The sequence below is a fragment of the Diachasmimorpha longicaudata genome, chromosome 5 (assembly GCF_034640455.1).
Source record: "Diachasmimorpha longicaudata isolate KC_UGA_2023 chromosome 5, iyDiaLong2, whole genome shotgun sequence".
NCBI lineage: Eukaryota > Metazoa > Arthropoda > Insecta > Hymenoptera > Braconidae > Diachasmimorpha > Diachasmimorpha longicaudata.
In genome coordinates, this window is record NC_087229.1 from 9252708 (window position 1) to 9279993 (window position 27286).

At 40.4% G+C, this 27286-nt stretch overlaps 1 protein-coding gene across 2 annotated transcripts in view; it reads right to left on the reverse strand.

The window, feature by feature from the left end:
- LOC135163147 (neuroligin-4, X-linked-like) overlaps positions 1 to 27286 on the reverse strand; it is a 128273-nt gene that overhangs the window by 88374 nt on the left and 12613 nt on the right. The window contains exon 1 of one of the 2 annotated variants that reach the window (XM_064122374.1): positions 14390 to 14493. The exons of the other annotated variant lie outside the window; for it this stretch is intronic. The gene's annotated coding sequence lies outside the window, so the exon portion shown is untranslated. Of the gene's footprint in view, positions 1 to 14389; positions 14494 to 27286 lie in introns of those variants that run through there. 2 annotated transcript variants of the gene reach the window in all.

The following is a 27286-nucleotide window of genomic DNA, read 5'->3' on the forward strand; positions in this document are numbered from 1 at the left end:
GCGCGCCGAGAACGAATAGAATTTAGCCGGCATCGCTGCTGGTTCAATTCAGATAGCCTTTCAGCCGGCATATTAAATTTATGGTATGCTTGCCGCACATAACTCACGGGACTCTGTGTGGATATGGGGAAAGGTGTTATTCGGGGGGTGTACTCGTACCGGGGAGGAGGACTCAATGGGGGTGAGAATGTTTTAGGGAGACACTAAAAGTGTTTCGATTCTTCACGACTGTAGGGAGAAAAAAAGGTGGGGAAAAATTATCAAATGGGTTGAGTAATCGAGTGGATGGTGAGCTCATTTATTCGAGGAAAATATCGTATATTGTTGTATCAAGATGATAAGCAGCACGTGGGGGTGAGTTTGAAGTAAATACACTCGAAGTCACTCTGCGTTTTTATGGTTATAAAGTTCATTTCAATTATCGTGTCTCAAAGTTTGTTGTGAGTTTTGATTAATTATTGGAAATTACATTTACTCGAATAACTTTCCGGTGCATTAAAAATTGTGGGCGGTGCTACATTAAAAATAAAATTGAAACATTTAAGAGGATTTGATTACGAACAATGTGATTGTCTATGCAAATTATTAGCACAGCCAGTGAATATAATCTACATTTCACTGACGCCAAATACTGTTGGCCAATCAACTCCCCCATCATTCATTATTATTGATACTATGCAGATTTCTTCCGCTCGTGAAATAAAATTTCCATCCCAGAGGATCACAGTGAAATGTAATATTTCCGTGCCATATTTCAATGGTTGAAAAGTGATGATAACACTCTTTACCTGGGTAACCGTATGCGAATGAATGTGAAGAAAGAAATAACAGCTTTTCATTGTACCAGCGTTTATCTTTGCACTAGCAAGTGTACGTTCCATGCAATTCACTGGTTGCTTCATTCCCTCGAAAAGATCAAGTGATAAATTCAATATTTGATCAGACAACGAGACTGAGCATTTATCCGGGTTATGTGAAGGATGACCGCATGAATGATGGAATTCAGTGCGGCTAGAACAAACATTGATTGTAGGTGGAAGTGTCTCAGGGGTATTGGATGAGTCGGAAGCATTACCAGTAATATTTACACTCGCAGAAATGACGCATTTCAATCAACTAAAGCACTTTACTCGAGTTTTTTTTCTTTATATCAAGCGTATTTTTCTTGGGGATTGAGAGGACGGCAAAAATTGTCTCTTGAAGTGAGACTTATTTATTTGTTGTTAAATTTTGTAATTGAAATTATTCCAACTCGTTTATAAATTTGTTTATATCATGAAAATCATTGCCTCAAATCAATATACGATGATTCCCTTTTATTCAGTCCAGTAATTTTGATGCAGATGACAATAAAAATTGTAGAACACTCGGTAAATTTTACCCGACTTTCCATTTTTATCAGAATACAATTTTTTCCACCTACCTAGAAATTTGATCATCATATATTAATTTTTACTAGCTTGGGGATGAGAATGAGGTAACGATGACTCATGATACCCTTTTACAAAAGGGTAGGGTACTAAATATTTTAAAAAAATTTCCCTGTGTGGAAATTTGTGCTTCCATTTCCTTTATCCTCCAATTTTCTTTCTCGCAGTCTCCTTTTATACTTGAAATTCCAATGAAGCTGAATATCTATTGCAAAATCTGCTGCATTTTCCTCAGCGCTGAGGTGCACTGCAAAGGCATATAGGGAGTAATGTGCGGCATGTGTGCCGTCAGTACAAGTCGAGTCGCAGTTTTCAATCTCCCACATTCATGAGGAATTCCTATTACACTATTATCAATGTAAATTATTTTTATTCATGAATTTTCATTCATTTATTATCCTGAAAAAAATCAGGATCGATTATCCGACTGATGTCCCCCGCCCCGTGATTCTCGGCAATAATCAAACAATTCAATTAATCCCTCGCCCCGAAAATTCCACTGAAATTCTCCACTTCCACTATTTGTGAAAACAAAGAGACTCCAATGGATGGCTGCGCCATGTGGTGAATCAAGTCTCGGGAAAAAAAACAGGGAAGAGCAAGGGTGATTGCGACCAATTTCCTGTTTGCATGAGGGAAAAAGTTGAAAAACCAGGGAGTGACGGACAAAAATGAAAAGAGGTGAAAAAAAAAGCCAGGGCAAAGGGTCACATACTTCTCGACAGGATTTACTCAGTGAGGGGGAGAGGGGGTGGGCATTAGTCGAGGGAACGAAAGCACTGGGGGGTGTTTTTGGAATGGCCAGTGGAGATGGGTTGACGCTAAAATACACTGGGCTGAACCGGGGCGTTGGCTGTCCACTGGTGTATACCTCACTGTGTGCTATCTCGTCTGTTACCGTCATTCCCCTAGAAAAGCAAAAGGGACGATCGCTTTTAATCAATTTTGAAAAGCAATTACATGGTCGTTATAGGCGGGGCTACGGATGAAGTGACGGAATACCAAACGACTCGGATGGGATATATATTTACGATGAGAGTTTGATTCTTTCAGAAATACGATGAGACACAAAAAATCTCCCTCGACTGATCAAATTAGTAATTTCTCGGAAAAAATAAATCTCTATCCGGGCAATTATTACTGATAATTAAACGATAATCATCTTTTCAAAATTTATTTTTCTATCAAGAGCATCAGTCTTTGGAATTTTTATTTTCAGTTCATCCGGAAATCAGTCTATTTCACTCCAGACGAAAATGGTATCCTCAACTGTGAATCCATTGAATCAGAATTACTTCCTATTTCTAGCGATTAAAGCCGAGCATGAAGGAGGCCGCAGGATGAATTGGAGAGGTCGATCGGAAATGAAGCTCCCAAGTATCCGAGGGACTCGTTAGCCACGGAGAGATGGTCCTTCCTCGGGCGGGGAATAAGGGAGGAAATATAGAAACGGAGATTGACGAGTCTTCGCGTATTTCAACGACAAAGGGAGTCATCGAATTCCGTGGAAAGGCTGTCCGTCACTTCAGCAGACGAGGGGATACCAGACTAACGCAGATATTGTTCTCCCTTCTAACGAGGTACGCGCCAGAGGGGTTCCCTATCTCCTCTCACGCCCCCCTGCCCCCCCTTTGCCCTCCCGCCAGAGAATGATTAACAAAAAGAAAAAGTCAAGAACTCGGAATTTCTGATTCGGAACCGCCCGGGATACGCTGATGATATAGTCAGCCATGTGTGCAAGTCATCATGACAAAAGATGTCTGACATGAGTATAAAAAAAAGTACGTGTGGAAGTTTAATTATCGTTGCATTTGTATTCAAAGACTGATGAGTGAAGACGCCTGGTAAATTTCACGCACGAAGACACCCTCAAAATCCGCCATTGATTACGAATTCAGTCTGAAACAGTCTGATGATTGTACATAAAGCCTCGCGGTGGTATAATGAAGGTACTTCATGACATTTCAACCCATGATTCTATCAAGTACGGGATAAAAGAAGGGATGGGAATTCAACGCAATCATACCGCTTACGACCAATTAGGAAATTGCTGACTGTAGAAACCTTTTCCACTGCTCCCAGCCCGCGGGAAGAGGTTTTATCTTTCAGGAGGTTCACAAAGGGCGGCATTATGACTATCATCGGAGTGGAGTCATTTGAAGATGCATTGCACTGAAAAATTTAACCTTCAATTCTGTTTTGCTGAGGGTTGCTATTTGATAGTCATAGTTTTAGAGTGTGTAATTTATGGTGAGTATTCGATGTCTCGAGGTTTTTATTTTATGGTCAATGTAAAAGGAGGATATTGGAATGATAATTTAACTTGAAGATAATTCTCACTGAGTTCGAGGGGAAATGAAAATGGATTCCTTAAAAAAAGTGTCGTATCTTCCTCCTAAATATTTGATGCGTGTCTTGGCTATCACAAGTGGCAATCCACTCTCGAAATACGAGTTTCATATCGAACTTGGAATTTCATTTCACTCCTCCCTCCAACGACAGTAAAACATCCCTCGACTTCATTCTATCTGTTTCATTAGGGCTGAAAACGTTGTCGATACATCGGCTATTCGAGTTTCCTGCAAATACAAACTTCAATAACCTATAAAAACACTTTTATCCCACCGTTTCTTCTGTACCACTACCAGGGATGGTTTCAGTATCTAACAACGCATATGGCGGGAAAACTGTAGAGCATCTTGGTATTGTACGTATTACACTGGTTAGGTAGCGATTTCAGAGTACCAGACACAGGGGTATCAAAGTTTTGAAATAAATCGTGTCCGACACTTGAATTCAGGAGCGTACAACTACACACCGGACGCTCGACGGACGTCGTTATATTGCTTTTCGAAACTTTGTGTTTCTATCATTGTTTCTCTTGCCGTCTATTCCCTCTGCCCGGTAGAACTCAGTGGTAGTGTGAGAAATCGACAGCAGGAATTTCAATCAAATGAGTAAAACGTTTTTTTTCTATTCACAAGTTTTACACGGACTTTTCAACATTATTTAGAATTTTTATGCGCTTGGAAAAACACCGTGTTTTATGTTAAGGAAATTGAATGAAAGCTCCAGAGCTCTTTTTACATCCGGAGAAATATATTAAATTTGACTGCACAGACGTCTTGAACAGCTGAGGAAGTATTACAATACTATTGTGATACTACTGAAGGTTTAGTAATTAAAATCCCGAGGCCAATGTCTAATAGTTCATTTGATAAATATAAATTTTCTCCTTCATTTGGCTCACGACAAATAATAGCATGACATAAACATAATATTGCCGAATATTTTGGTTTCCGCAGTAGAACAAACAATGAGTTATTAAATCCGTCAGACATATTCCTCTCTCGAATTCTCCGAAATCCCCTTATTTCCCAGTATTTACTCACAGGCCGATGAGCTGATAAAATATGAGGGCGATTGATCGCCTCAAGACCATCCGCGCTGCGCCCCCTCGGCATCGAATCACCAATTGACTTCTGACAATTTAGCGTCTTTCAGACATCGGTAATAAGACAAAGAGGAAGCGATGACGGGGAGGAGGGAATACCCAACCTCTCTGATGTACTTGAGGTCGTTTTCTCCGCGTCCCCAGCCCCGTTATCTCTCTTCCAATATTCTCGGCAATTCGTGTCTCTTGCTGATTGGAAGACAACAATCGCTCGAGTGTTCAACGAGGAGACATCGAAAAAACAAACGAAAGAGCCGCTCATGCGACCCAAGAATTATTACTTGCGTAAACACGTATTGGCTTGTTATTTCCCCCGTGGATTCAGCTGAATGAGAAAATAGAACGAAGGAAAAAAAAATTATGGGGAAAAATATAATCGCGATTGGTTGTTTTTGGCGGGTTTATGGGAGGTGTACAGTGGCAGGTATTCAGAAAATATTCCATGTTGTATTTCACGTATGTAAACGAGCCCATGTTCGAAGCAAACGTCGATGTCGTTCTTCGACATTTTCAACTGTCAGTGTCAACCGGTGAATTTATTTGAAAGCATTGATTTTCAAAAAATTGAAGCACCGAGTGAGCGGAAAAAGCGCGAAAGTAGATGAGATGGAGGTTTTTTTTTAACGAGTTGTTATCGGAAAGCAGTGATACAATTGAATTTTAGTTTTTAATTGGAGTGAACGACGGGTGATTGGATGGGACTGATCGATTAATGGAGGATAAACTTTTATTTTCAGTCAGAGAGAATTAATTCTCATCGTTCGGTGAACGCGCGTTTAGTGACGGCCACGACGTTGTCACATTTACAGGTGGAAACGGAGGGCGGATGCTAGTGAAACTGACAACATCGCCGGGAGAACTCTATCGGCGCAAATAGAGTTTCTGGTTGGGAAAGTTTTAATCTTCGGAACAATCCACAGGAGGGCATTATGGTATGTGAATTACACTCCATTGATTTGAATGAATTCCAGGGGTAAAAGTCTTCAGTGGCAATAAATATAATTGTACCGTAATCACGGGTTGTACATCTGGCTTCTCGGTTGCGATATTTTCTCTGAACGAAACTATGTTCAGCGTAAACGTCGATATCGTTCTTCATTGGTTTTGAACATCACTATCGACAGGTGAGTTTATTTGAAAGCATTGATTTTCAAAAAATTGATGCTGTGATCGAGTGAGCGGTAAAAGAGCTAGGAGAAATACGTTCGATGGTTTTTTTAACGAGTTGTTATCGAAAAATAGTGATACAATTGGATTTAATTTTTTTAATTGGAGTGAATGGCGAAAGGTCAGGTAGACTGATTGATTGATCGAGGATAAATGGTTATGTTCACTCGAGGTGAATGAATTCTCATCGTGCGGTGACCGTAGGTTGACTTGGGGCGCGACGTTGCCGAACTCATAGGTCTGGGTGGACCGTTGAGATCGTTGGAAACGACATTAGTGCTAAGAAGACTCTCCGCACGCGGTCACTTTCGACTGACAAAATCGATTCCCTTTTCCGCATTCTCCAGGTTAGAATATTTCTTCTATAATAAAATTCATTGATTCCATTAAATTCAGTGAAAGACCTCGGCGGCAACAAATACAATTACATTATAATAAAAAATTGTAAATCCAGCCCCTAGGCACTGGCATTCCCCTGGAGATCCCTTGTTCTTTCTCCCTTCACCCGTACACGACAAGAGTAGAAAAAAAAAATTCTCTGAAGACACAACACTCACGACACTCACAATTCTCCCCAGTATTCATTCGCTCTCTCCGGCTGAGAGCAATACCACACGTATACTATTTTCTGGTTGTCAGATTTATTATTCCCGTTTCGAATTATTTATCATTCTCTTAGGTAAAAAGAAAATGGGGGAATTCAATAGGTGATAGTCCCTTTCATCGAAGTAGCCGATAGAACACATCGTAAATCAAATGGAGAAAAAGAGGAGAAAATTCATTTCAGGGGAGCATATGTATGAAAATAATCAACAGGCTCGTTTTATTCTACATGAAAGCTGTCTTTTGAAGTGCTCATCCAACCGACATAATTGAATTCCATTGTTTCCATATTAATTTCATTCACTTTCTGTACCCGTTAAAATTCTGTCGAATGGACAGTGAATTCGCAATGAGTGGGAAATAAAATGTGCATGAATTTCAAATAGATATTGCGTATTCCATACGGGAAAAAAATAGTTATCTATTGTTCATCGAAAAATTATTATTCATGAGCAATACATTAAAAAACAGTTCTGCCGGGTTATGATAAAGTGGTGAGAGCCCTCGTTAATTCAAAGAAACATATCCAGATTTTTTTTTTACTCCTTATGTTTTTCCCATCCCCCTCATTCTTTGTTGTTGCCGCGGTGCTTTATTTATCTCCTCACTTCATCACCGAGAGACGAGCCATTTCCTTTTCGAATTTCTACGTATATTATTCCCCATGTACGTGTATGCTCCACTGGAGTAAAAGGAGAGGTTGGAGTGCGATTTCTCATCGACACCCGGTCTTCCGCGGCTCCTCTCACTCCCTCTCTCTATCTCTCACATCCGTTAGGACGGACGCACATTTATTTTCCTTCTTCACTCCCTTGGACGCGGTACACTACCCCATCCGTTCATCGCTCTACCATCCTTACGTTCATCACGTCTTGAGAGAGACTGAGCGTGTGCGGACCGCAGACGGAGCCCAATGTTTTTCATGATTCTCCACCCCCGCCCCCTCCCCCGCCCTTCTTTCTTACTCGGCCCGAATAAAAGCTTCGAAATTGAATAATGATGGTAAAATTTCTCGCTGAGTGATGTGCTATGACGCGAGGGTCTTTATTCCGAGTGCAGTAAAAAGATTCAATGAAATTTATTGGAGAGAAGGTTTTGCCAGTCTGCGAACGACGAATGGTATTCTAGGGGGAGTTGGAGTTCTTTGGTCATATGGTGCTACCCATTTTTACGTGTCGAGAGCTGTTTTTTAGATGAACATGCTCTCTGGTTCTTCAATTTTTTAAATTTTTAGTTTATGGATATCCGAGCACTTTATACTTTTTTTCTCCTGCAAAAGCCTTTCCTACTTTTATTCTCCAATATCAGAGTTTTTATTTCAACCCCATTGGAGCCGGGTATTTCATAAGGATTTTATTATTTATTTATTGCGGGTCTGAATTTATATCTCAATTTTTAATAGTTGGAAAATATTGGTGCGGCACTGAAGAAGGTCTGATTGAAATAAAAATGCTTCGACATTGGAAAAATGCATTCAGACATTAGGCACTTGTTTAGAAACTGAAAAGAAAATTTAGGAAAACTCCGAGACATTTTTTCATTTTTTTTAGTAAAAAAATGTTGTCATATCGTTGAGTTAGCGTTGTAGGAGTCAGGATATTACGAACGTTTTTCCGTTGTAAAAATGTAAGAAACATTCTCCAATATGGTTCACTCATCTAAACTGAAAGATCATAAAACTCGTATCAGGATCAAATCTGCGTCTCTCATATTTGTATTTCCCTTCTGACATGATTTGTTACAATAGTGTCTGCAAGTGACTCCCCTCGAGGGCGCTCAGTTGATTTCCCCTATCAGTGGACAGGGTACTCGAAGGGGAGAGAGCAATAACAGAATATGAGATGGATTATGTTGATGGCAATCTGGACAGGAGAATAAATAAGGATATAGAGCTGAAAGAATGAGAATATTTCCCAATTTTTCTTCTTCTGATTCGATTATCTCTGGCAAATTATCCTTACATGGTATAAAACTTTGAAACTTTCCTTTGTGCTTACAAATGGAATGTTCGTGATCACAGTTTCCTTCGATTTCCATCACAAATGATGAAAATAAAATAGAAAATAGAAGCTTAAGTTGTCGGCAGAAGGATTCAAATAAATTCAAGAGGCTTCTGAATTCTCTAGATATAATAATTGTGGTCATTTCAGGCCCGCAAAAGTTATCAGATGAGCAGAAAAATTTTGATCCTCGTAAAAAATCAAATTAACCCGCATAATCTGAGGAAGGGATCCCACTATTCCAAAATTGCCCACTTTCATTTTTTATCTCCTGCCATGATTGCGATCGTGTACGTTGAAAAATTGCCGATGAAACTATTCTCCTCGATTATCGGAAATTCCTCTCAAGAGATGATCGAGTGCAACTGGAGAAAAATCAATGCTGCACAGCCCGGCCAACGTCAAAGTTACAACACATTATAATGAATGTCGCCAAGCAGAATGGGATGCACCGGGTAAAGTTGTGATTAGCCGAGCCCCTCGACTCCAGTCTTCACTCCGTTAGGACACTCCAAGGAGGGCTTGTCGTCAAAAACTCTCAACTCTACGGGAGGCCCCAATGGGCTCTGGCAGCCACTAGAAACTTGCTCGATAATAATGTTTTAATCGGGTGAATGACGTACAGATAATCTCATCACAACCCGTCTAAAAATAATCGTCAGCATAAAATTATCTGACAAAAATATGGCCAGAGACTTCCACTGCGAGATCCAAATAAAAAAAAAATCGTCGTAAATTGGAAATATATTTTCTGGATTTTTTTTATTTATGCTGTTAGTTTTTTTCAAATGCAGGTGGAAAATTCAATATGCATTGTACCTTTGTGTCAGAAAGAATGCCAGGTTTCATTGAATATATGAACGTTCCATTCACCAATATCGATCATAGAGAATGACAAAAATCAGGGACTCAAATTGACAATTTCAAGAATGGCTTAATTAAATTGACGGATAAATTTACCAGTCGAGCTGCGGCAAATTTCCTCCGGAATCTCTATTCTCAATGCTCGCTATATACATCCACTGTGATCGTCAAAGTTTGGACGTCGTTAACGAGAATCTGCTTGTTGTATCAAAGACGTCTATTGCGTTTCCGCCAACACTCACTCTAGTTTCGAAATTGTCTGAGGTGCAAAAGTCAGTGATCACAGCTAACGAATGTACATAAGGAATACTCATTAAACTTTAGAATTTTCCCCTGACAGAGTTGTAAAATAAATTCTCAATGGGAATATTTCTGGAAATTTTGTCTTCTTCAATCGGAAATTTTCCGGCAATTATATCCAATGGGGAAGTAGACGTCTGAAAAATATTCAAGAAAGGCGCGTGAATCGGGTGGAATTTTAAAAAATCCCATGAAATCCGTAATCATTATGTTACGTCAGTAGTAATACCCCGCGCTATTTCGCAGTAGAAATCCCCCCGCAAAGCTCAGCCCTCCTGATTCCGACGAAATTCCTCCAGTGGTAGACAGGTGGGTTTGTACAAGGATAAAGGAAAAACACATTCAATTGAATTCCTTCATCTCGAAAAAAACCCAACGCTCTGTCAATCAAAAATTCAAAGGATTCCAGCTCCGTAGGCCCCCGCTGCCCTCGCGAAATATTTTTTTCATCCGTCTTCCACAAAGGAGAAAAAGAATCAAAGATTCACCCCTACTTCCAGCGAAGAGTGATTTTTCGCAATATTCTCCCGTCTCCCATTCACCCCCCTGCCCCATTTTTTCTCCCACTTGCACCTTAGCTCGCCGTATGTGTCCCAACCTCGGCGTTTGAATGATTCAAAGCTCTCCACCGGTGTTTTCTCCAGCGTCCCGTATATAAAATCGAGTGGCGCTTTGAACCCGCACCCTCCACCGGGAGCAAGCGAGAGAGAGAGGGCTGAACTGCGGTAAATATTTCACGGGAGATAGTGTGTGGTGAAGGGGCGAGTGGAAAAATATAAAATGAAGAAAAAAAAACTACTGGGAATGGAATAAAAAAACAATAATAAAACGGACGAGAATAGAATGGGGGGAAAAATTGCGTTGGGAATGCAATAAGGCGTGAGAAGGGAGAAAAGTCATGAAAAAAACAGGATCAAGTACAGCGACACGAGTCTGCTCGGACGATTGGACCAGTATATACACTCTTTGTTTCTGTTCCCAATGTAAATTCCGTCCCTAGTGTCGTTCCACCACTTTTTTTTTCCTTCCACTTTATTTTTTTTTCCTGTCCCTCGTCCAACTCGGCGACAAATTGCACGACAGTAGACAGAGGCTTACGGACAACTACTTTGTGTATAAGCAAAGTTATTACCTGGTACCTGCCACCTGTCATTTTCACGAATGGCCCCCGTTGTCCCGTGGACACTGCACTTGGAAAGAATTTCACCGAGTGTATGCTGAATGAGGGAAAGATATTCCGAGATATTTCGTGACATTCTGCATTCGGCCTTCATTAGAGGGGTAAATATTTGCACGACCCATGTTTTTTCAGTGAAATTTTGAGACGGGGTCTTGTCAATAGTTTTTTAGGGACAAGTTGATGAGAAAAACGAGTGTAAACAGTAAAATGAGAATTGTTAACAATTTTCCCATCATTTTCAGTGACTATTAGTTGTCTAATGAGTTAAAAGTAATTACTTTCAATCCAATAAATCATTCAGCTTGAAAATAATTTCAATTAAATTGTTATTTACACTGTGCGCCAGGGCTCGTTGCAAATCCGAGTTGAATTTTCTCCTTAAATGTAGAAAATTCACCGTTGGGCGAATAGCAAGGGCTCACTTCAATTTGTCCAAAAAAAGAACTCAAAATTGAAATTTCATTTCTATCGTGCTCGCTATTCGTTATTCACCAATTGGAAAACCGCCGATCTGTGCAATTCCGTGCTCTCAACGAATTTCACGTGGGAATAACAATTTTTTTCACTTCTTTTTTTCGTTTGGAACTCCCCTGGAATGAGAGTTGGTAGATTGGCTGCGAGAATGGCAATGTGATAGATATCAAATGGGATTGACGGTGGCATTAGCATGTTTCTGTTACTACCCTACACGAAAAGGAATTATTGCTAAAAATTACCGTTACTCCGTTTGCTAAATGCATCTCACCAGACATTTTTAAATACAAACATTTAATTTCACTTCTCATTGGAGAACTTGTCCTATCGCCCTCATGTAAAATTGTACATTAATAGAAAATTGCTGGCCATGTAAGACATTGTTTATTCCTCCTCAATTTTTATACACAAAAAAATTCTGAAAGTACACGTTTACTGACCGCAATGGTAATTCTTAGTAAAAATTTACCTCCGCGTACTACCCCGACTGATAGAGGCATGTTGTCAACTTTTTAGGACTCCTGTAAATAACGTGACAGAAATTTTACTGCTAATTCCGAATTTTTACAAACAACGCTGACGCATAATTGTACCATAAACTTTTACGATTGAAGAGCACTCAGAGTGCATTTCCCTTTTGATGAACAACGTAAACCGTTCGTTACAACCGCTGAATATTATAAGCTGCCTAAAAATTCATATTCCCGCCTCACCCCCTCAGGGCTCTCCTCAGGATTCCATCACCCGAGTTAATTCTTACCTTTAGCATCCCCTTCATATCTGGACAGATGTCTCTTTTATCGACGTAGCACATCACCCCAGCACTAACGATTTCAATTAGAGCTTGTCCCCGTAAACGTGACGGGAGAATGATCGTCTGCGGTTGAAATTTCAGCCGTAGTGTGCAGTTCAGGGAGACGGGGATGCGAAAAACTCCCTGTCAACATTGAATCTAACGACGATAGCGCGCCAATCGTAAAGTTCGGAAGCAATTGCAGTCCTAAGTGACGCGTTTCGTCGAAGATCACGTTTTTTCCCTGGAGTAATGAATTTACATGGAACGGAGAAGAGAATTTTTAGTTATATTTTTTCACGAAATGGAAAATTTTGACAATTTTTTCCTTCACAAACTGGAGATTGAAATTCTGATGAGAAACTCGGTGAATGTTATTTATTGAAACGAGCGTTTCATTAATCGTGTAAATTATTTCCCAGGGTTACACTGACACTGGGCTTTCGGAATAATGGAGAATGGTAAAGCGGATATATATAACGGGAGAGGAAGGCGAGAGCTTGGTGGATGCTGTTGAATATGGGTGGAAAGGCACGCGGTGAATATATAATTCTAACGCGCATTGCAACAGTGTTTAATTACCGGGCCTACTGGCCGTTATAATTCGGTCGCTCTGGCGCCTTCATTCACTTCTAGGGTGTAACAGCCCTTCATCAGAGAAGGGGCGTGGAAAAAAGATAAATTAGAAAAAATAAGGCTCGATAAGTTTCGAAGATGAGAAATTGGAAAATCGCTCTTTTATTGGGCTTTCCCTAATTATTTGGTCCAATGTTTGATTATTAGACATTTGTATATTTACTGTGTATTACAATGCAGACGCCTTTGATGTCGTTATAATTGTTGCAACAATATTTTCTCAAACAATTACAAGCCATAAAACCCCGACCAGTTGCCGATCATTTTTCATGATGAAAGTTAAACGAAACATTCATCCGATACTCGAAATGTATTTTTTAAAATTTCTGGTGCATTCATGAATTGCTCATTCTTCCTGAATCACACATTTAACGCGGTACATGTAAAACAATATGGGATATACATTTTTAACGGTTGACTGACATTCACCGGATGCCCACTGTCCATCGCCGACAATTAATTATCGATTCGTTGGATTCTGACTTATTCAGTGAATGCCAACATTTTTACTGCTGCATGATACCCATGAATCGACACAATAGCCCGAATTTTCTATACCAGAGTGAAAAATATTTCGGCATGGCCTCAGGCCATCCGCCAATTATGATTCGTCATACGCGAAAAAATTGACAAATTCCCCCACCGACATTGTTCATTAAAATGACATTATGTGAAATTTCAATTATCGGAAAATTTGATGGAGGAAATAACGTAATTCACGGAGAAAATGAGGAATTATGATTGTAGATTTCGGACATGGATTGATGTCGAAAATTTAAAGGGGACGAATTTCGGGAGTGGCAGCGCAAAAAAAAATATAATTCTTCCAATCAAATGGAAATTGAAAATCCGATATTTCATGAGAAAAGAGACTGACAATTTCTCTTATTTAGCGTGACAAACGCATTCCCTTCTGCAAAAAATTTGCACCAGAGTCAAGCCATTTCATGAGTAACTAACATTCAAACTCCATCGATAGAGTTGACCACTCCACTGTTAAACTTTACGCCCCAATTGCATTTTTCTGGCTTCTCAATTACAACCTGAAGTAAAAGTAATAGGAACTCCCTGTTCTATCCCACCCTGTAAAAAACCGAAATTACGTGAAATGAAGCTGGAATCCCCGTCGCCAAGGGGGATAAACACATTGCCAAGTGTTATTACCTACCCTGACATTCGTTCAGACCAGAAAAAAATCTTAATTTTCCTTCTTTAGTGCTTGGTATGTTCTTTTCTTCAAAATTTTCTCCCCCTTCTTTTCTTCTCCTGAAAATTAACCCATTCCCCTCCAGCGTTAAATAACGCAAAGTTAATTGTCCAATGCATACACAGAAATTGAACCAATCGATGATTCGAAAAGGGCTGGTAAACTTGGAAGGGCTCAGTGAGATTTGATCAGTCCAGAGTGCTCATTTAGAGTAACTTGGAGAGTGAAAAAGATGTGGTTGAAAGGGTAAAAAAATGAGGAAAAAGTTGAGAGTCACTTACAAGAAGAACAAGAAAAGACGGAATCAAGCTCCGGGACCGGCGGATAAGCGGAGAAACGAGTATCCAGACCCCATGCACTTAGTCGTCTACGTCTAAAGATCCTTTCCGTTCTTTGTCCTTTCGTACTTCAGTATTTCTCTGTAATCCCTGGCCCTTCCAGCCATTGCAGAGAGGTATCAGCCACGACATTTGAGGATCTTACTTTCTGCAAATATAGATTCTACCACATTTGTTAAAAAGGCGGGCCGAGGTCATATTTGCAGAAAAATTTCCAACAAAATTCCTCTGTTTATCAATCATTGACTAAAATATTTTTTTTCGGAAACAATTACCTGGTTACACCGAATCCTGTTCCATAATGAATTGTAAATTTTACCGATCGTTTTGGATTCCCCTTTCAATTTTTTACGGAATATTTCTCTCCGTGTGATAAAGGCACTTGCACGGGATAAATAAATGTCCCCTTCGCGGCCAAAAGGCGACTCGGGGCTGAGGGGAATTGAACTCCCAAAAAGAGTTCGCTCCAGCCCCTAAATCTTCAGCCCCTCACGCGGGAGACATAACACCGATTTTTTTTGTTACTATGCAAACTCAAATGTCCATGTCCCCCGAATTTTGCCAGCAAATGTTGTCCTAGTCGCTCCCCCTCGCAATTTCATTTACCCACATGATGGATAGCTCAAACGAAGAAGAATTGCACCCAGGGATATATTCCGTTGAGTTTGTATACCTGTGTTTATTCCCCGGGGTGCATTAAAGCCAGCAGCGTTCCTCTCAACCTGTATGTGATCATGCGACAGGTGACTAACGCAAGTGTGAGAAAAGATTGTCACCCCTCCGCAGCTAACTCCGCCCCCACCCCTCACGAGAACAATACCCCAGGGGGTTGTAACGTCTTCACATGTCTCTGCGGTGTCTTTTTTTGTAATTATTTCTAAAGCGCTTTTTTTCCGACTGTCCCACCCTGAGGGAGCAAGTTATTGGAAGGTAAATGACCCTACGTTTGTCCAGTTCAGGTGAACAGATGATTAGCCCAATATTTCTAGCGAAATGAGCGAATGAGCGAATTGGGTAGAGAAATATTCTTGTCTCGGTGCGACGATACGATGATTTGCATTTGATGTCAGAGAATAAACACTAAAACTAAAAAAATTTAACATGACTATCGTTACTCTGGAGGGCGTAACGAGAGAAAATATACGATGCAGGATATCAAAATATAGGCGCAGGAATAGCGAACCTTCGACGTGATTGGCACGTGCACATGTAAACACATTAAGCGCATCCCCCAGCTACAGCAGAATTTTTTAGCTGGAATTGATGAAAAAAAAAAATTTGCGACTGGGTAATTGGATAATCGGGTTAGCTGTTTGATTGCATTGGTGGTGGATGGATGCGTGGAAGGGATGTTTGCAAAAAACCTTTCTGCCTCTCTCGACTGCACATTTTCAGGAAAAATCATATCAAGGGAGGTGATGGAGAAATTTCAATTCTCTTTCTCCCATGGACCACGTGAAAAGGTAACTCCAGCGCCACTCCAGGTTCCGTGTTCCTACATTCTTCCACTTCCACTAGCGAATATATTTTAAAGCCCTATTCAAAAATAATTGTATTCGAAAACTAAAAATCCATTACCCAATTTAGCCTAAACTTAATTGCATACGATATTTATTCGCGCTAAAATGTTGAAGAATTTTAGCTTTGGGTGAGAAATCAATAATTATTACTCATAAAATTTTTTTTTCACGTCGAAGATTTTGTAGTTCCGGGTGACGATGAGATGCAAAAGGGAACCTCAGCATCTGCTGCGAAAAAATTCCGGAAATTGCTATAGAACATTTGATGGGTCAACGAATTGCGAGTCATGCGATGCACGAGACGGTATAAGCATCAAGGATCTCATTGATGTCAGGGGAGCAGGTGCACGGGCTGTCGTCGTTGATAAGACTCGGTGAACACGTGCGCGAAGGGACGTGAGGAGAGAAACCGAGTTCTCGGGGTTGTGAGTATTCAGTGTGGGCTCAGTGCTGTCTGGAGAGCATTCGCACAAGTACACCTCTTCATTGACGCAGTGAATGCAGAATGGTCACCATACCGTGTGTGAATACAGGGCATGTGCTTGGAGATTTAGCGTGCGAGTGTTTGGAGATTGTTGAGTCATTACGAGTGGCTTCAAGAGTCGAGGAGAAGAGTCTGAGGGCCATACGGTGAGTTAAAGCATGAAGATCGATTGGAAACCCAAATAGAGATTTATATTTTTATGTAATTGATTGATGATGCGATGAATTTAATTGCATTCGATAACTTGTGCCCGATATTTACGAATGTCGGTCAATTTATCGGGGAAATAGCGACTAATTCATCAATTCCTGAGCGATGAAATGCGTTCTTAATGAGAAACAATGGAGGGTTCGGGTGACCTGCGGAAGTAGTTTCACTCCTAGTGGAGGGAGGGGAACTAGCTCCTGAATTTGAACAGAATATCCTCATGAAAGCAGAGCAGTGCTATACCCATCATGGCGGAACGAATTGCCGAAACGTCTTGAGGATTAATAAAGAACATATGGTGGGAATTGATTTCATCGTCCCACGCGAGAAATTGATACCTCCAGAAAGTGAGAAACTTTTTCCCTCCTTCACTTGAACCCGGGCCTCGTAAGCCTTCCGGGTCACGAGGGTTAACCCACCCATTCTCTCGGTTAATTTTATTTTCTGGGGAGAAAAAAAGAAAAAGTTAGTTCGAGACACCTGTGACCGGAGCCAATTTCACCTCACTCCAAAAACCAATGTGATAAATTTTGGAGACTAGTTTTGCTTCTATCGAGTTGTCATGTAGAGCGAGGAGGATCGGCTAACTGCTATCTCATGCGGATGGTTTCATACGCAAAATTGTATTTGGTGGAGACCATTGTGAATATACCATCACGTGATGCTGGAACGATCGGCGAGCCAATGAATTACGAGGACCCTGTCAAAAGCACTCGACCGTGATTGGCCAGCTACATCATTCGGGCTAATAGTTTGTCGGTGCGATAGGCTTTTCGAGGACTCCAATGACTCTGATTTTTCTAGGTCTAGGTCGTATTTCTCGGGTCATAGTGTGTCGATGAGGGGAGCGTGACGGTGAATTCTGATACGTTGATATGAACTAATTGCACAGAAAATTTTTTGTCTGTTGAAGATCATCAGAAGAATCGCCGATATATTTCTAAAGTGTAAACAAAATTTTTTTACGCCCTTTGCTCAATTTGACGAGGACCAGCAATCAATAAGCTCATCCAAGAACAAATATTTGACTCGAAAAATCAAACTTTAATAACTGGATTAGGCAACACAGTTAGAATAATTTACAACTTCCGGAGAGCCAATGGAGCTTCGTGTAAACATTTTAGGGTAGAACATTATGAGATAATGGTCAGCATGCACGAAGATTCCTGGGGAAGTATTGCTCCGGCGAAATTGAGGAGTTATTGATCAGTTCGATAGTGACCGGTCTAAAATTACAGAGATGTACCAGCCTCTGAGTGGCCTATTTTCAAGCACTTTTACAAATTCAAGTGGTCATCTCCATTTTGCAAAAATTTATGTCAATTTTATTCACTCATTTATCATTTTTTTTACATGTGGCTTCCCCAGATCGCTCGATCCACTTCTTTACGAGGTTCCATGCTTGAAAATCGGTATCATTCTTAGGGTATTAAATTGAGACCTTAAGTATTGCGCTCGTTAGATCCACAAATGACATCTTCGTCTTCTGGTTTTACTTAAGCACAATATGTTGCGAAATCGTGATACCGGGGGAGGCAATTGTTGCAGGCGTTGGACCACAACCATTCAAATGCCTGATGTTCATGTTTTCTGGCTCGGAAATCATCGAGTTATTTTTCCTATTCTCATTTCTCGGATAAAAAGCCCTCCAAAAAAAGGAGAATGGCCAACGAATACGACAAGGCATTTAAGAGTGCGGAAAAAGCTCGAGATAAGTACAAGGCGAAACATTTTAACCGTTTATATGCAGTTTGATCTAATGCCAAAAAATATCAGAAATCTTTTGGCCGTTGTCCAGGTTACCCAGAGGTCAAAACATAAACTACGGGGGCTGCCCCTTGCATAGCGAATGGCTGCTGAACTACAAATAATGGAACTTTATTATGAGGGAGAATTGCTTACTCTGCCCTCCTGCGAAGGCCCACAAACTCACCCAGTTTGTGTATGTTTCAACTCGGAATATTGTAAGCTCTTACTCGCGGTCATATCACCTACCCTCAACGCAAAATCAGATAAATGTGATTAATTCTGGAGTCTTCTGGACGAATTTCAGGATCTGTGTGTGTTGAGTTTGATACTGTAATAATATTTGTTTGTGGGGATTTCACAACGGATTGCTAAACTCGTAGTATAAAATTAAAATTAATAATATCCAACAGAACTTCACGCGGTTCATACAGAAAGAAAAATATTGACTAACTAGTTGTTGAAGAAATAAATTGCTGATCAATGTTTGAATTTCAACAACTTGTTGAAAAATTCTCTCACTGGGTTAAATTTTTTTTCAGTGACCAGTTATGAAAGTTGATCGATTGTTTTATGAATTTTCCTGCGTATTTTTATACCGATAAAAATTGAATTCTAGTGACACATATTAAATTCCTTCTATCGAATTGATTGACTCCACTATCCGCTGAATCTTTCCCTCTCTGTCATACCTGAAATTTCATCCCTCTATTTGTTTATTATTTTCCTTTCCCAACTCTATGGTAGCCCTACACGTCCACCCCCCGCCAAATTTCCGCATGTCCCACTCCCCCAAACAAATATTTGTTTGAGAATTATCATCATCCCCCAAGCGGTTTCATCTGCAGACGATGTGCATCTGCCGTTGGCACAAAATCCCCGGAAATTTAAATCTAGTAATCTGTAAATTTAAATACACCAACAGACATCAAAATTATCCGCGGCGTACAAAAGTCACCGGCAAATAGAATTTATGAAATCCGTTACAACGACAGGAACGAATGGAAATTCAAAGCCCCATGACTTTCATTTTCTACAAACATGAGTACAGACGCATCTGTAATTCCTAACGATGTTTTCTCCATCTCTCAACACAATTCAGAGAAATAGTGACTACCCGGGGCATTTCATTGCTCGTCCTTTTTCACTCGCGGTGTTACCATTTTACCTCATCTCCCTGTACGGCCTACTTTAACGTGTATTTTCCCGTTGAAATTTAAATGCCACCAGCACCGTAAACCGGAACGACGTCAGCCGGATGCCGGAAGACTCGTTAGTCGAATTTTAACGGTTAGGGTGGGTGAGAGGGTGAGATTGAATTGGCAAATTTAAGGACTGGACGAAAGGGTTCATTGGAAATATGAAATTTCAGGGGAATGAATGAATGGACGGGCTCTCGAATTGGAATATTCTGTATGAATTGACGATGCACCGATAACTTTCTGAATGGCTGGTCCTCTGTGGGCCGAATGGTTCATTAGGAGGGCTTCATTGTGAGTCAACTGCAGCAATCACCCCCAACTCATGTGCTCGCACTTTCATTTTGTTCAGATTATTTCGAGGAATGAATTGATTCATTTGGAAGTGGCTATTCTGTTAGACAATTTTCTCGCAATTTTCCACAGCAAATTCCAAAATTTTTTAGCGTCTCGCAACGCCGCTGATATCATTTCGTGATAGTACTTCCAAAAAGACAGAAGAAATCATATATTCTTGACAAAAATATTCTTTTTCTCGGGGCAGTGGCAAAAATTGACTGTCACACTGTATCAACTACCCGTCAGTCGTAAATTTTTCGTGTTGTAGCAAATCCAACAACTGCGGCTGAACATCCGAGATTCGTAGATGATATCGTGGCTGACGTACGTGACTACGACTCTGGCTGCGCCGACGGAGAACGAGAGAAGGCCCAGACAGGGAGGGTGTTGGGCCGCTTGCCAGGGTGCGTCAGCTGATTGTGCATTACGTGCACGTATTCAAGTAATGAAGGTGACCAGGAGGTAAGACTTGGGGCGGAAAAGGAGCAGAGCCACTCGAATTGAGAAGGAAGTGGGAGAGTGAGTTGCACAAGGGATTGCGTGTTTCGTACTCGCGATAGCAAAAGCAGTCACGTGATTCTCAGGCTTTTCGCTACTCTTGAGAACACCCTGAGCTTTTGTCCCCCATCTCAGGCACGAGGGAATCACAGCTTCATGGGAAGCCAATCACGGACCCCCAGCTGATAACAGATTATTCCCCCTAAATAATTTTTTATCGACGAAAAAATATGGGTGAAAAAAAAATGTAATACAAATTCGATGATAATCAACTTATTTATTATAATTGCCTAATACGAGAGCCAGAATAAATCACGTTTCTGCATTAGAATTGGAAATCTATTCAGCTATAAAATAGTCCTTCCGAGACAAAAGTCCTCCAATAAATTTAATTTCCCCTATCAGTCCAGGTTCGGAATCCAGATTTTCTGCCTCCTCCCACCACGACAGCCAATTCCAATCCTATAAACCGATCCATCGAACAACTCGATAACCCAAACGACTTGTAAGGAGAAAAAAAAAGTATTACACTTCCAACGTGACATGATACAATAAAAATCTTGAACATTTTTACAATCCTTTCACAGCCTCGTGGCTGCTCGTTTCCACTGCTAGCCTTTTTCTCTCTTCCGTACGTGTTCTCTTTTTTGTTTGTCCATCTTTTTTCGTCCTTTTTTCACCAGAGGTACCAACGTCGGCTTAGGTGAAACGAGGTGCATTATCTCCGCAGACAGTAAACGAGGAGTGTCTCCAAGAGAGTCACCCCGGTGGCTTTCAACCAACCACTGCATAACGATATTTTTTTTCCTCCCTTTCTATCTCTCTCATACTCGTCACTCCCTTTTCATTCTCACTCCAAGGGATAGCTGTTTTTCTTCGCTCTCTTTGCCCGCGTCGGCGGATAAATTTGACAGAAACTTGTATTATCCTGTTTGCGATGAAGATTCAGCGTGAAGTGAAGAGTTCCAATCTTGCCTTCAATTCTTGTTGGCTATTATCGCTTGAGGACAGACGACGAAACAGGGAAAAAGAACTTCGTCACGAGATTGCCTTGGAATAAGGGAGAATTCAATATTGACCGGTTTCCAGCGTCAAACTGATTGCGTTTGTCAACTAAAGGATTTAATTTCCTTTTTGCCGATCGATCGGGTCTGGAGGAAAGCACATCGACATCGTCGAGGTTTGCTTTTCGGATTTAAAATTAAGTGGCTCGTAATTACGTGGGGCATCCATCAGTTTTTGTATTTTTCATATTGAAGGTATTGTAGAAATGGCAAATTACTTATATTTATTTTTTTTTCCTCATGCGCTCGTTTTTATGAATGAATCGAAAGTTGATAAAAGACTCTTCAATATATGTTATTTCTTTGGTTTGACTTTTTTGCCCAGTTAAAAAACGTTTTGAATTAGGATTTCATCGTAATACTAATTTGTATGGTTCGGGACAATTGCAATATTTGGAAAAATCGAAGGGTTCGATAGGATTGAAATGCTAGCTTTATTGATGAAAAAGGAAGAATGATGGTACCTATGACGGACGACGCACTGTGATAATAATTGATGAGTCGAGGATGGCCCAGATTGCTAATTCGTATTTCACGTCGTGGTTCCCGATAAATTGATGGCACTGAAACCGTAATGGCGGATGAGACAGGCTACCACTTGAATATCGTGGGATACGTAACGATACCCTTCGGACAAATTTAATTGATAAGTTCTCGGGTTTCATCGAAAGTTTGAAATGGATTCCGGATGTCATGTGGTGCATTCGAGGGAATTGGATAGATCAGTCTATTGATGGGGTTTTCATTGTTGATGTCTTTGGAAGGAGTTGCATAATTTAGCGGACGTATCTTGCTGTAAACGTTATTAGTGGAACACGATAAGTGAGGAAATTGTGTGATTATGTTGATTGTTTTTAATTTTAATGGAATGATTAATTTCAAATTCTCCACAATATCAGTGACAACACAGTGCGATAAAAAAAATGCGGAACAGTTAAGAAAAGATGAAAGTTATAAAAAATGAAACTTCACCATCTGCTCGCAACCAACGGAAATCATAAAGTTTCAATAAAGAATTCATCACCACAATCTCCATAAAAACTCCTTGAATAAAAATTGTTATTCATCACTCTTTACCTCCTCTATACATTCCTTTAACAACCCATTTCACTGACTAAATAATCAATAAAAAAAAACTCAACCCTCACCTATAACTTTGTCTTTACTTTCATTCCACACCTCGGGTTAGATGTACACAAATGAAGTATCAAGCCCACCCTTCAGGCGTTAGCTTTTAATCTGGATTTACGAGAACGTACCAAAAAGCTTTCCAAAATGAGCTGGCTTAGTAGACTAACATTTGGGTTTTCACTACCACTGTAACAATGTCCATTGAGGATGCACTTCAGCGAGGCCAAATGGAAATAAACATTGAATTCAGACTGAACCGTAAATGATACTCTATTCTATTTTTGTTTCAGAAAAGAGTCTGCACCATGCAAACGTGCGGTTGAGTGTTCATTCAGTAGGAACGGAGTGTTTTTCCCATTTTCATCTCTTTTTTTTTCGGCAAAAACAGCTGAAGTTCAGGGGAGTATTGCATTCATCGTCGGAGTGTTCATCACATTCTGGGAAAATACCGGGAAATGGCGGAATCGTTTGGAGTAAGAATGACTCTCAAAATGGAATTCCATTCGGTCTGAAGGATGCTATGAAGTAATAGTGATATATAATATAGAATTATCCCCTGAGAGCTTGCTGGAATATTTGCATCGGCTGCCTCTCGCCTTCTACTCCCTTGATAAATAATGAAATATATTTAGCGAAACACATAAATTTACACAGAAGTGTTTTTCAGTGAAAAATATTGCGCATTTAATGTAAATGGGAGCGAAAGAGAGAGAAAGAAAAGTGGATAGCTGTAGCGCTGGGAATCCTCTTAGCTGTGAAATATCAGGAGCTTGGTGAATCATGAATTACAATGAGGGCTCTCAAAAAGGTGTGTATGTCGAGTACTCATGGAGATACTTGTGAAAAATTCATCCTAATGGTGCTTTTTTTTCTAGAGAGACGGCGTATCAGGCAGATCTGAGCGAACGAAGGGATGATCGCTCGGAATTGACGACCAGATTTTTTTTTCACCTTTGACCCTACGCTTTTTTCCCCCCCCATCCATCGATGCTACGGGGGAGAAAAGAGGATCAAGACCATCGGCGAATAGTTTGCCTCGAGCCTTGTGATCAAAAGCCGCAGCTTTCGGGAGGACACGCAACTACAACTTTGGCAGGCCGACCTTTGAGAAAATTCTCGAGCGCTCATAGAGCGGATTGACGAAAGGCGATTGACGCTCTGAATTTAACTACGATGTGAGTCTGTCATTAAATCTATCCCCGGTTTTGCGAATGTTGACATCGTCTCATTGTCTTATTAACTGGTTCTTCAATATCAATATGCCGTCATAAAGAGCATCCCTCGAAAGTTTGGGATTCTCTGGGAAATCGTGATGAAAATTCATAAGACATTGCCATCAATTTCCGGGCGAAAATCGTGCCAGTAGAAAGATTCTTTTGTCTTGAGAAATCAATAAAGCAGAATCGATCATCAATCAGTGAAGGATATTCCCCGATGAAGTTCATAAATTGGAAGTAATGGTGTGCAATTAGTTCAAGAAGCGGAGAATTAATGGACGGGATGAAATTATCGCCATCACCGGGCGGAAAGTACAGCTAAAAATATATCCCAGGAATCTTTCAATGGAGCTATTGAATCATTTCGTGGCTCTCCACGGTGGAAGCGCATGATGAATACCGATTCAGCCAGCTGATACACCGGTTATATCCAAACGACATAATATTCTGAAGATAAAGGCATCGAGAACAACAGATTCGAGATTCAACGGTGCAACCAGTGTAGTATGTACTCTCTCTTTGCCACCTATTTCTAAAGGCGACAAATTATTAAGCTCCAGTTTGCCGTAGAAACGGAGCTTTCAAGGAATCTCTCTCCCTCAGCACTAAGTACTGCATTAGTGCGACACGCCAAGGCTTTCCACACTGTCACCCCCCGTGTACAGTATATGCTGAATGGGCTTCTCATGTGTTCAGCTTGAGATACGTATGGAATTGTATTTGTCTTCACTCGTACTCCGTGTATTGAGATACACAAGATTACACTTGGTCGGTGAAATTCAGTTTAGCTGCTGTACCGATCATGGTTTGAAAAGTGAAATCAATACTGTGTGAGTTAACCCGTTCTATGGCGATGGAGAGTGCACGGGCGTTTGAGCTTTATGCAAGAACGAGCGTTAAAGCCCAGTGCAACTTTCACCCCCATTCCCATTCGGGGTCATGAATTATCGATACCGTTTATCGAGTGAAAAGAGGGAGTGAATGGGGGACACTATGATGGTAGAATTGAGAAGTAAAGTGCATCTGGAGTTTTGTGGAGGCCACAAGTTGGCTGGAATGTCCTTGAGGGTACTTTTAGTCGTGCTTTTGCACCGAGACTTCTTTTATTATTCAGTTGTATGGTGTTGGCGACCTGGTGTACACTTCTGTGGGTAATTCTCGTGATAACATTGAGAAATGAAGTCCTCATGGTGGTAAATAGAAAATCAGTGAGTGCTCTGATGCATCAGCAATGGAGATGTCACGGGATATTTTCATTACTATTGAGGTCTTAAAAACAGCTGTTGAAAGAGAATGCGTCGTTAATGGGGCCCATGGAATTTTATTGTCATTTGAGAAGGCGACATTGGCAAACTTCCTTTCGTGAAAGCCAATTTATGAAGGCTACAAGTTGCTTGTAATATGCTTGAACAGACTTTGCGTCTAGTACGCTAAGTTTTCTTCGATAAGTCACTTTGGTGGTGTCACCTCCCAGTTGTCCTTTAGGGTAACTCATAATTCCCTCAATAAAATTGAAGAAGGTAGTCTTTACGGTGTTCAATGGATATCCAATAAAATCACGATGAAATCAATCTCGTCCTCGCTCGAAATCTCCACGAATGTCGGAATGAATCCTTCATGATCCTTGAAGACAGCAATTTAAATGAAACACTTCTCAATTGACATTTATGGAGTTCTACGGTAATCTCAGCAGACAACATTGGCAAGTTTCCTTTCTTCTATCGCTAGTTTCCAACGTTGAATGAGAGAGTGGCAAACGCCCAAGTCCATGAAAAGTGTATATCGAGTAGTAGGATTAAAGTGGCGGAATGGAAAGCCTCAGGACTTCACCCCGTTAACAACTTGGGAAAGACCAAGTTTCGTTGAAGAGAATTGAGTTTCTTTAATTCCCAGATGTTTCAAAGTTTCAGGTGGCAAGTGAAAATGGAGAAATATTTTCATAGTGAAGTGGAGAAATTGAGCTTCCGTTTGCTCAGAATGAACTGTGAAGCCTTTCCGAGTGTTTTTCAACTTTTCGTCGAGATGTTGTGAATTACGACCGGGGTAAGTGCATTGTCAGGTTACACAATGGAGGTGAAATCAAAGATTTAAGAACCTTCAATGGACCCTTTCTCCAGAACAATTCTCCGATTACAGTGTTAAGTTATTCATTGACTGGTTAAGATGTCGCAAGAAAATTCAGAAATTGATCAGTTGGTTTGAAACACATTCTTTGGAATATTCTCACGTCTATGAATAGCCTGAGCCAATCAATTGTCATTATGAATCTTCAAGAGTCTGCTTTCAAGCTTCAAACGAGGAGAAACAACTTACATCCACCGGTTTCAGAGCCATACATCATTTGCTTGTCGTGGTTTACCAAGCGTTGCTGATGGATATCCCTGAAATGTAGCAGGCAATAAGTTTCCGCATATTGTACACCGGAAATGTGGTAAGTAACAAGAATCCAACCCCGAGTTCTCCCCTAAGTTTGATGCATATCCATATTCCTAACCTCCATTTCCAGTTGCTGTGAATTAGTGACAGTAAGACTTGTAGTCCTCTGAAAATGATACAAAAGTTGATTTGAAAGGCAACTCAACTGTTTTATTGGAAAACTTTGTAAAGTTCAATTTAAAGTTTGGTAATCATTAACTACGGACGTCTCAACTTCACGTTTTAATCAGAAGGCACAATCTTTGATGGTAGATGAATGCGCCAGAGTATTTAGGAATATTTTGTTGAATGGAAGTTGCAAAAGTTTTCCAGCATTAGGAGAATCATCTCGTCTATCCTTTTGCGATGTTAGTGGTTATGATGAGATGGTGACATAAATTATCACGAGTGTTGGATTTAAATTAAATGCTCATTGGTGTACCAATGCATTAATCAAATATTGATCTTCAAAGTCACTGTCAATGGTGAAAGTTTTCCTATTTAGCTGACAGATCAGTGTAATTTCAGAGTAATCATTAAACTCTCAATGTCGTCTCACACTTCGCTCTCAATTACTCATACATCAAAGTACGAGTGAAATGAAACTCATTAAATTCAATTTACCGAGATACCAAGTTGGAGGGGTCACAACTTTGCGGGCAAGATACGACAGATTGAAATGTACGGTAAATAATACGAATAAGCATGTCGTTGAGACGCACAGATGAAACGCAATTTCGTATCGTCTGAAGGCGTTTCAATTTAAATAAAATCGCTCCTTATGAAATATCACTTGGGAAAATAAAATGCCAGTCAACGCTCGAGACTACTTTCTGGCTCATTTTTTTTCACCTCCGCTACTCTTCTTCTATTGCCGGGTGTTCCAGGACTCAGACATGACGGGCTTCCCACTGCACGGAGGGGAAAACCTCTCGACAATCTTCTGCTTCTTACATTTCGTTTATTCTTTTATCAGAATATATTTTTGATGAATCTCTGTTCTACATGCGGGAGAAAAAC